This window comes from Glycine soja, chromosome 6 (genome assembly GCF_004193775.1).
Source record: "Glycine soja cultivar W05 chromosome 6, ASM419377v2, whole genome shotgun sequence".
Classification (NCBI taxonomy): Eukaryota; Viridiplantae; Streptophyta; class Magnoliopsida; order Fabales; family Fabaceae; genus Glycine; species Glycine soja.
Genome location: NC_041007.1, coordinates 26,590,306 through 26,601,422, shown reverse-complemented (window position 1 = coordinate 26,601,422; position 11,117 = coordinate 26,590,306). Strand labels below are relative to the sequence as shown.

The 11,117-nt window shown below is 37.6% G+C and overlaps 1 non-coding gene across 1 annotated transcript; it reads right to left on the bottom strand.

The window, feature by feature from the left end:
- Window positions 1-9,351: 9,351 nt before the first annotated feature.
- On the bottom strand, window positions 9,352-9,458 carry LOC114417608. Its single transcript, XR_003667867.1, has one exon. It is a non-coding gene; the product is annotated as a small nucleolar RNA R71 (small nucleolar RNA).
- Window positions 9,459-11,117: the final 1,659 nt, after the last annotated feature.

The following is an 11,117-nucleotide window of genomic DNA, read 5'->3' as shown; positions in this document are numbered from 1 at the left end:
GCTGCCAACTTCTTCCATAATTGATTCACTGAGAAGATGCATTCTAGACCTACCTTGGATGGAGTTCACTTCAAATCTATTTCTCAGAGGCAAACATAACAGTTGACTGTCCCATTCTCTGACCAAGAGATCAAACAAGCAATGTGGAGTTGTGGAGGGGATAAGTGTCCTGGGCCTGATGGCCTTAACTTCAATTTTATTAAGGAATTCTGGGATGTGTTGAATCCTGAGTTTAGCAGATTCGTGGATGAGTTCTATGCTCATGAAAGCTTTCCTAGAGGCTCCAATGCTTCCTTTGTGGCTTTAATTCCCAAAAAGTCTCACCCACAGTCCCTAAATGATTACAGACCCACATCCTTGATAGGCTGCATGTATAAAGTCATAGCTAAGCTTTTATCTAATAGATTAAGGTCTATTATGGATGAACTCATTGATGAAAGACAGTCAGCTTTCATTAAAGGAAGACATATACTTAATGGGACCCTGATTCTTAATGAGGTGGTGGAGGAAGCAATGAGAAGCAAGAAGCCAGCAATGATTTTCAAGGTGGATTTTGAAAAGGCCTATGACTCAGTGGTCCTTCTTGGATTATATGTTGCTTAGATTGGGTTTCTGCCAAAAATGGAGAAGATGGATCTCAGCTTGCCTACATTCAGCAACCATATCAGTTTTGATTAATGGTAGCCCATCTAAGGAGTTCAACCCCTCAAGAGGCTTGAGTCAAGGAGATCCTTTAGCCCCCTTGCTCTTCAATATAATTGGGGAAGGTCTCACTGGTATGATGAGGGAAGCAGTTCACAAAAATCTTTATAGAAGCTATCTAGTTGGAAAGAAGAGAGAACCTGTTAATATTCTGCAGTATGCTGATGATACTGTTTTTGTGGGTGAGGTTGATTGGCAGAATGTTCATGCTATAAAGGCCCTGCTTAGAGGCTTTGAATTGGCTTCTGGCTTGAAGATTAACTTTGCTAAAAGTCAATTCGAGATCATAGGAGGTGGAGTTAACGGGGGTTTGGCAGCAGCTAATATCCTGAACTGCAGTCAAATGAATTACCCATTTCACTATTTAGGCATTCCCATTGGTGCCAATCCTTCCAGTCTGATGGTTTGGGAGCCTCTCATTACTAAATTCAAAGCAAAACTATCCAAATGGGCCCAGAAAGATATATCCATGGGGGGGAAGGTCACACTTATCAATTCTGTTCTCAATGCTCTTCCAATCTATCTTCTTTCCTTTTTCAGGATTCCCCAAAGGATAGTCCAAAAATTAATTTCCTTACAAAGGAAATTTCTATGGGGAGGAGACAATACTCATAATAAAATTCCTTGGGTGAAATGGGCTGATATTTGTCTGCCCAAGAATGAGGGGGGATTGGGTATAAAGGATATTTCAAAGTTCAATGTAGCCTTGATGGGTAGATGGATATGGCCTTTTGCATCTGGTCAGCAGCAGCTTTGGGTAAGAGTTCTAATCTCTAAATATGGTGGATGGCCTGAGTTCCAGCATGATACAGATAAGAGGGGATTTTCTCATTGGTGGAGGGACCTTAGAAAGATATTTCACCAGTCAGATCACAATATCTTCAAGCACCAATTGACTTGGAAGGTGGGATGTGGGGAAACAATCAAATTCTGGACAGACAAGTGGCTAGGGGAAGATTATACCCTTGAACAGAAATATAATCAGCTTTTTCTTATTAGTAGGCAGCAAAATTCTCTCATCTCAAATATGGGAGAATTTAATCATGATAGCTGGGATTGGAACCTTAGATGGAGAAGGAACTTATTTGATCAAGAAAGTGATTTAGCAGCCCTTCCTATCTACCTACTGTCATTCTTCAAAATTCCTAAAAAAGTGGTGCATAAGGTAGTATCTATTCCACACTTGGTCTTGGTTAAATGGAATGGAGACAGACTTCCATCTTCAGATTTTTGCAGTGCAAAAAAAAAAAAAAACAATCATGCAAGCATATTTGAAAACTTAAAATACGAATAACTCAAGTTAAAATAATTTCATTTTTTACAACTGTGAACAAATTAACTAAGGTACAGTAGGAAAATTTGTTTTCACTAATATTAGTATGTCATCACCACTGCAGTAGAATTTAAGTTAAACTTAGATAAGTACCTTATGAAGAGGCCAGCTACCTTGTCATAGCTAACAAGTCAAAACTGAACAAATTTCTGCATGTATAATTGAACAAATTTGTTATCAAACTTGTGTGTGTGTCTTTGTATGATGAGTGTGTGTGTGTGTGTGTGTGTGTCATCAGTGTGTGTCTGTGTGTTTCTATCATACGTGTGTGTGTGTGTGTGTCATTAGGGTTTGTGTGTGTGTGTGTGTGTTTCATGACCAATTTTTCTTACTGGCAATTCAGTGGCAGTGTATTGCTTAGGCTTTCGTCGAAATGAAAGGAAAATCAATGAGTCTGACAGAACAACTTCAGTCTTCACTCTTCACTAGTTGAACACAAATAAAAAAAATTAAACTACTTCAAGGATAAATAAAAGGTTCAGAAGCAGCAGACCTAGATTGTCTAAGCTATTTTATAATGGGCAGCTATAGTTACAATGATGATGAAATGAACTATAGAAAAAAAGTATAAAATACAGAAGAATAAAAAAACAATTAAGGGCAGAACTCAAAAGCTTTTAGCCATGCTGCTTGGAATTTAATCAATTAAGGGTTGAACACTTGTTCTTCAATTGTAGCAAAACCCTCCCTTTATGGTGGGAATCAATGTCCTGGGTTAATCTTATCACTGTAATGCCACAAAATCATAGGGACCATTTTCTGCAACATGGAATGGAGGTAGCAGATGGAGTCAGGTCCAAAACCTAGAAATGCTGGTGGATTGCTTTAACTTGGACAATATGGCACCATAGAAATAAGGTGGTGTTCCAAGATACAACTTTTCATGGAACCAAACTATTAGAAGATGCCCTATTCCTACTATGGTCGTGGATCAAAGCAATGGACAAGGATTTTACTCTTCATTTTAACCAATGGTCCTCTAATCTTAAGGAAGGTTTTAGGAACTAGGAGGCGTTAACTCTTAAACTCTTAAACTGTTACAAGAGCACAATAAGGATAAGGGAAACTATTAAACTCCAATAATAGGCGATAACTCTTATATTGTTACAAGAACACAATAAGGGTAAGGGAAACTTCACTAAGGAGAAGAAGCACAAAGTTGTCACGATGCTCGAGTTAAATATGAGATACCCTAGCCATGTTTAGTTCACTAAGTGTGTGATACATGAATGCAATCAAATATTCATATAGGATTAGACCAAACATACCTATGTGAGGTGGCGAAGGAGAAGAAGCACAGACTTCTAACGATGCTCGAGTGCGACGAACACGATGCTCGACCTTAGACAAAATGATGGTCAGATGGAGAACATACAGCTTCAAGGTAGATGGAGAACAAAGAGAGCAAGAAAGCTTAGATGGAGAAAAAGACAGAGAGAAGGACAAGACAACGCGAAGGAGACGAAACATACCTAGGTATGGTGGCGAAGGAGAAGAAGCAGAGACTTGTGACGATGCTCGAGTGCGACGAAGACGATGCTCGAGTGCGACGAACACGATGCTTAGATGCAGACAAGGACGGTTTCGCTAGACGGAGATTAGAAGAAGAAGAGAGCGCGAAAGCTTGGATGGAGAAGAAGACAGAGTGTCAGCTTCTTAGGGCTCACCATATTTTTTAAAATATAACTTCAACATCGGTTTTTAAAAAAACCCGATGTTAACAAAATGATGTTAAGGTTAGCATCGGTTTTCTGGAGAAAACTGATGTTAACATAACAAACTTTAACATCGGTTTTCTAAAAACCCGATGTTAATACACATATGTTAACATCGATTATTTAAAAACCGATGTTACTAATAAATGTTAACATCGGTTCTCCAATAACCGATGTTAATGAACTTCGTTAACATCAGTTTTTCACAAAATCGATGTTAACGTATACACGGTATTTACAATTATGCCACCGTGCATATGTTAACATCGGTTTTTTTAACAACCGATGTTAACACACCGATGTTGAATCCGCTTTTTGTAGTAGTGTGCTAAACAGATTCTTGGTATAAGAATCATGCGTGACATAAAAGAGAAGAAGTTGTGGTTGTCACAAGAATACTACATCGAAAGAGTGTTGCATAGATTCTAGATGGAAAAGGCTAAGGTGGTGAGCACTCCTCTTGCTACTCATTTTAAGCTGAGTTCTAAACGGAGTCTATCAAATGAAGCTGAGAAATTAGATATGCAATGGGTTCCTTATGCATCTGCGGTGGCAAGTTTGATGTATGCAATGGTATGCACAAGACCAGATATAGCACATGTTATTGGTACAGTCAGTAGATTTTTGTCAAACCTAGGCAGAGAGCATTGAAATGCTGTGAAATGGATTTTGAGGTATCTTCATGGTACTTTTGATAAGAGGCTTTGTTTTGGTGGTGATAATCCTACTGTGGTGGGGTACTCAGACTCAGATATAGCTAGAGACATTGATTCTAGGAGGTCCACTTCGGATTATTTGATTAAATTTGCATGGGGGCTGTGACTTGGCAGTCCAAGCTACAAAAGCGTGTAGCTTTGTCTACTACAGAGGCAGAATTCATTGCCATTACCGAAGCATGCAAGGCATTGCTATGGGTGAAGAAATTCTTACAGGAGCTTGGTTTTGTTCAGGATAAATATCTACTATTTGTGGATAGTCAGAGTGCTATTCATCTTGGTAAGAACTCAACCTTTCATTCAAGGTCTAAGCATATTGATGTGAGGTATCATTGGATATGAGATGCTTTGGATGCTAAGCTGTTGGAGTTAGCCAAAATTCATACTGATGATAATGGTTCTGATATGATGACTAAGGCATTACTAAGAAGGAAGTTTGAAACTTGTTGTGAGATCGACGGTTTGGCGGTCACCTCCACATAGTTGTGAGGGGGAGATTTGTTGGGTTTTATGGGCTCCCTTCCTATGTGGAGTAAAGACCCAAATGAGAAGACTCATTTTGTCTTACTTATTTAAATTGAGAGGGGTCAAATTAGAGAGTGAGATACAGTGAGAGAGACTTATTTGAGAGGGAAAAATAGTTAATCATTGAGAGAGAAAGAAGGAGAGGGAAAATCAGTGATTTTCGCATACCCACTAGAGAACGTTTTTCAAATTGCAGTTACGGGTTCGTTCACCGTTGGATCGTGCTGATTTTTGGACAGCAGGTTCTATGTGCGTGATATTTCAAATTCTCTGGTTGGATCGAGAAAAAGATATATGGAGAGATAAGTGTTTTGCATTATCTGCTCTATATTTTGGGGTTTTAATTATCTTCTTGTCTCTATTGTACCAATTGGGGGTTTATTTTGATTTGACTATTTGTAGCACATTTTAGTGCACTTGTTAGAGGTTCACTTGTATCTTCATTGATTATAGTGGAATTATTTCTTTGGTCTGGAAGACCTGTGGTTTTTACCCTTACATTGAGGAGTTTTCCACGTTAAACAAATTGTGCCTCTGTTTTCTTTAATTTCTATTTTGTGCTCTATACTTTATTGGTGCTCCTCATAGGTTCTTACAAGTTTGGGAGAATTTATTTCTGCTGCTTATTACTCTGTTATAGAATTTATTATTGTGCTGGCCTATTTTTCCCATCAACTTATTCATGTGTTTAGTACAAATTTGTCATTCGTACTAAACAACATTTTTGTCTTATACACACAAAAATACGCACGTTAATCTTAGTTGTAACATTTATTTAATTATTATTTGTTATATATATATATATTTTAAGTGTTTGATTTCTAGTAATTTAATTTGAGATAATAAACAATGTATTAATGTGTAAAATAATTTGGCAGTAAAATTTTTATAATAGTTATTTTAAAATTATATTATCTTATTGGTTGAAAGCATAAAGATTTTATATGACATTGCATAACTATTAAATTCATTTAATTTTTTAAAAGAAACATAAATTTAAATGGTTGATTTTTAAAAGCTAACAACCCGAATAAGAAATGACGGTAAATAATTACTACAATTATTTTTGTAAAGGTAACAATTTGTAAATTAGCAGATATTAATGGAAGCTCAATAAAACATTTATAATTTTATTTTTCTTTCTTTTATATATTGATTTGGTTATAACTAATTTGAGGAATTAAATGTTATTTATAAGTAATCTTTGTCTATGAGATAAATTTTCACTATATAAGAATTTCATAACTTCGAATTTTGAGATATATTAAACTATTCTTCCTTTTTATTACTATTATTCATATATTCTTTTTAATTTGTTTCTCTTATATTTTTCATCATTTTTGGCTCCAATGTATTTTTGGTTTCAAATGTATGATGGTATGAGTCTAACTTTGAATTTATGAATCTAAGCATCATTATATAAACTTTGGAAAAATAAACCAAATTTTAAGTTGTACACTATCAAATTGTTGATCCGAGTAGTAGTGGATTCAGTCCCTTAAGTAAGGTCTTGTGTTCGAGTCTTGTGGATGGAAAAAATGTGATTAAGAGAAACAATCACAAAAAAAGGTGACTAGTTAGATTATCTGACAAAGATTAATCATCGATAAAATTGATGAATATTTCATATCAATAACATGGTATGATAAAATAATATTAACATTCGTCAAAATCCATTTTAATAGATTTTGAGTATTGTTTCAACTACTACAAAAATGGTTTTCAACAACGCTAGTGATGTGCCATCATTTTCTTCTATTTTCTAAACCCTTTTTGCACCATTTTAATTATTGATTGGTCTTAATTGTCAATTAATTAGGCAGTTTTATTATTTGGGCTCATTTAGCTAATTTGATGTTTTTAATCTAATTTCAGGAATTAATGAAACATTGGGCTTAATCCGGATTTTGGTTGTGGACTTGAAGAGGGCAAATAAAGCAGCGCTTATCTTAGTTAATTTCTAATTAGGAAATTTCGCAATTTTATTTTATGTTGTTCAGTGTTTATTTCGTTTTGGGCCAGAGTATTGTAATAGGGCCCAGTGACTTTGAGTGACTCTTTTTAAATAGCTGCCTTGGGATTCGTGCAGGGCATTCTATTCTGTTATGCTATTCATTATTCAGAGCTTTGTTTTAGGGTTTTGGTTTTTCTGTTTTGATGCTTCTGAGTTCGTAATGCAATTTTACGTTTCCTGCTTCTAATTACAATTTCGTTCTTGCTTCTTCTTCTACTCTCATTTACGTTTTTGTTCCATTTTACATTTCTGTTCATTTACGTTTCCGTTCATTTACGTTTCTGCTTCATGTTTCAATTTCGTTTTCTGTTTGAATCCATGGAAGGCTAGATTTTCTGGTGTTGTTTCCTTTTGAGGACGAAGCCCAACTCTCTTTGAGGTTTCGCTTGTAATGTGGTTTCCTGGCAGTTCTCCCTTCACCAGTATCCCAAATTCGTGAATATTAATCAGTGCACGCTTCGTGTTCGATTAATTGCCTCTGAGCCTAACTTGCGTTCATGCTTAATGGACGAAGGGCTAACTGGTGTATGTGGTGCCTAATCACGTATTGAAAACCCTAAGTTGATTTTCGCTTAGTAAATTGAAATAGGGTTGGATTAAGTGGTTGACTGTTAGGGACGAATTCTCCATAACCCAGGATAAGAGAATGGCTTCTGAATCAAAGGAAACAACCCGTTTTTAATATTAGTAGTTTCGTATTCCAGTTTACTTGTTCTGCTCTTTAATCACAAAACAAACAAACCCCCCCCCCCCCATCGTTACTGTTACTGCAAGTATATTATGAACATTTGGCTTGTCACTGCTCGTTGGGAAACGACCTAGGATCACTTCCTAGTTACTGCATTTTCATGTTTATTTGATTCGGGTATGGCCTCGATCAAATTTGGCGCCGTTGCCGGGGAGCAGTGTCCAAAGGTTCATAATAGATAGCTAGTGTTGTGTGTTTAATCCTTTCGTGTTTTATGTTTAATTGTTAGTATTGTGTTAGTATGTGTGTTAGTGTTGTTTAGTGTCCTGGTATTTTGTTTAATGTGTGTTCTGTTTCCGTTTTCCCATTAAGCGTTTCCCCTGTTTCAGTCTTGTGTGTTTTGCTGTGAAGATTGTGCTTGAAAACAGAGTAGTAGTAGAAATCAGCTTGCGGCAAAAACATAGTAGTAGAAATCAGCTAGAGACGGATTTTAGCGACCACCCATGCTGAATTAATTGGGATTTTTTGTTTTAGTAGCTAGGGTTTTTATTTTTGGCTGAATTTTTTTGTGGTAACTTCTTTTAATCCATATTTTGTGGGAAAAATAGCTAGAGCCTTTAGTTTGGTCAGATTTGAAAGTTCCAAAAAACTAGCAAATTTTGTGTTTGTCAAAACTTCAAACGGCCATAACTTTTGCTCCGGTTATCAGAATCGCAATTATTATATATGCATTTGGGGTAGAAAATAATTTCCTACGCCGTGGCAGCCTACCATAGGCCGGCTGAGGTCTCCATCGTCCAAAAAAAGCGATTCTGTCAAAAGTTTTTTATTTTTCAAGTTTTATTCACTTATTTTTCTTAACCTACCAATTTTAGCTTTCATAGTTAGACTTTGAATTTTTGTCTGAAATATTTTGTGCTATCTTCTCATCATTTTATAAGGTTGCTCACAAAATTTCAAGTCATTTGGATATCATTTGAGGGTAGTTGTAGTTCAAACCTACACCTTTATTTACATGACAAGGCAACTAGTTGGGTGCATGCTGAATGTAGTGTATGACTAGAGGCAATCCATATGACTTACAACCCTTTGATCCTGAGATAGATAGGACATTTCATAGATTAGTTAGGCATCATTTTATACCTTTTGATCATTCTGAGCGTTCCATAACTGGTGAATCTGTGCATTCTGTTATTGGTGATTTTGAACATCCTGATCTTGAGCATTATAATTTTGAGCATTCTGATTCTGAGCATTCTGATTTTGCACATTCTGAGAACATGGCACAACCTCCACCTCGTGAGAGGACTCTAAGGGAAATGGCTGCACCTGATTTCACCTATGAAAGCTTGTGCATCCAATACCCTGATGAGGATGTCCCATATGTTCTTAAAACTGGACTGATTCATTTGCTTCCAAAGTTTCATGGCCTTGCAGGTGAAGACCCGCACAAACATTTGAAAGAATTTCACATTGTCTGCTCCACCATGAAACCCCCAGATGTCCAAGAGGATCACATATTTCTGAAGGCTTTTCCTCATTCATTAGAGGGAGTGGCAAAGGACTGGCTGTATTACCTTGCTCCAAGGTCCATCACGAGCTGGGATGACCTTAAGAGAGCATTCTTAGAAAAAAATTTCCCTGCTTCCAGGACCACAGCCATCAGGAAGGATATCTCAGGTATTAGACAACTCAGTGGAGAGAGCCTGTATGAGTACTGGGAGAGATTTAAGAAACTATGTGCCAGTTGCCCCCACCATCAGATTTCAGAACAGCTTCTTCTCCAATACTTTTATGAAGGACTCAGTAATATGGAGAGAAGTATGATAGATGCTGCCAGTGGTGGAGCCCTTGGAGACATGACTCCTGCTGAAGCCAGAAATTTAATTGAGAAGATGGCCTCCAACTCCCAGCAGTTTAGTGCCAGAAATGATGCCATAGTCATTAGAGGAGTGCATGAGGTAGCTACAAACCCATCTGCATCATCTGAAACTAAGAAGCTTGAAGGCAAACTGGATGCGTTGGTCAACTTGGTAACCCAGCTGGCCTTGAATCAGAAATTTGTACCTATCGCAAGGGTTTGTGGTTTGTGCTCCTCTGCTGACCACCATACAGACCTTTGCCCTTCCATGCAGCAACCTAGAGCAATTGAGCAGCCTGAAGCTTATGCAGCAAATATATACAATAGACCTCCTCAACCTCAGCAGCAAAATCAACCACAGCAGAGCAATTATGAGCTTTCCAGCAACAGATACAACCCTGGATGGAGGAATCACCCTAACCTCAGATGGTCCAGCCCTCAGCAACAACAACAGCAGCCTGCTCCTTCCTTCCAAAATGCTGCTGGCCCAAGCAGACCATACATTCCTCCACCAATCCAACAACAGCAACAACCCCAGAAACAACCAACAGTTGAGGCCCCTCCACAACCTTCCCTTGAAGAACTTGTGAGGCAAATGACTATGCAGAACATGCAGTTTCAGCAAGAGACCAGAGCCTCCATTCAGAGCTTAACCAATCAGATGGGACAATTGGCTACTCAATTGAATCAACAACAGTCCCAGAATTCTGACAAGCTGCCTTCTCAAGCTGTCCAAAATCCCAAAAATGTCAGTGCCATTTCATTGAGGTCGGGAAAGCAGTGTCAAGGACCTCAACCCGTAGCACCTTCCTCATCTGCAAATGAACCTGCCAAACTTCACTCTATTCCAGAAAAAGGTGATGACAAAAATCTACCTAACAATTTCTGTGCAGGTGAATCTTCTTCCACAGGTAATTCTGATTTGCAGAAGCAGCACATTCCCCCTCTTCCATTCCCTCCAAGAGCAGTTTCCAACAAAAAAATGGAAGAGGCAGAGAAAGAGATCTTGGAAACATTTAGAAAAGTAGAGGTAAACATACCTCTGTTGGATGCAATAAAGCAAATTCCAAGATATGCCAAATTCTTGAAGGAGCTGTGCACTAATAAGCGGAAGCTTAAAGGAAGTGAACGAATTAGCATGGGCAGAAATGTCTCCGCATTGATTGGTAAATCTGTTCCTCAAATTCCTGAAAAATTCAAAGATCCAGGTACATTCAGCATACCTTGTATTATAGGGAATAGTAAGTTTGACAATGCCATGCTAGATTTAGGAGCCTCTGTTAGTGTTATGCCTCTGTCAATTTTTAATTCTCTATCTCTAGGTCCCTTGCAGTCAACTGATGTGGTAATTCATTTAGCTAATAGAAGTGTTGCCTATCCTGTTGGTTTCATAGAAGATGTCTTAGTTAGAGTTGGTGAACTGATTTTCCCTGTTGATTTTTATATCTTGAATATGGAAGATGGATTTTCTCAAGGATCAGTTCCCATCATTCTAGGCAGACCCTTTATGAAAACTGCTAGAACTAAGATAGATGTTTATGCAGGCACACTGTCCATGGAGTT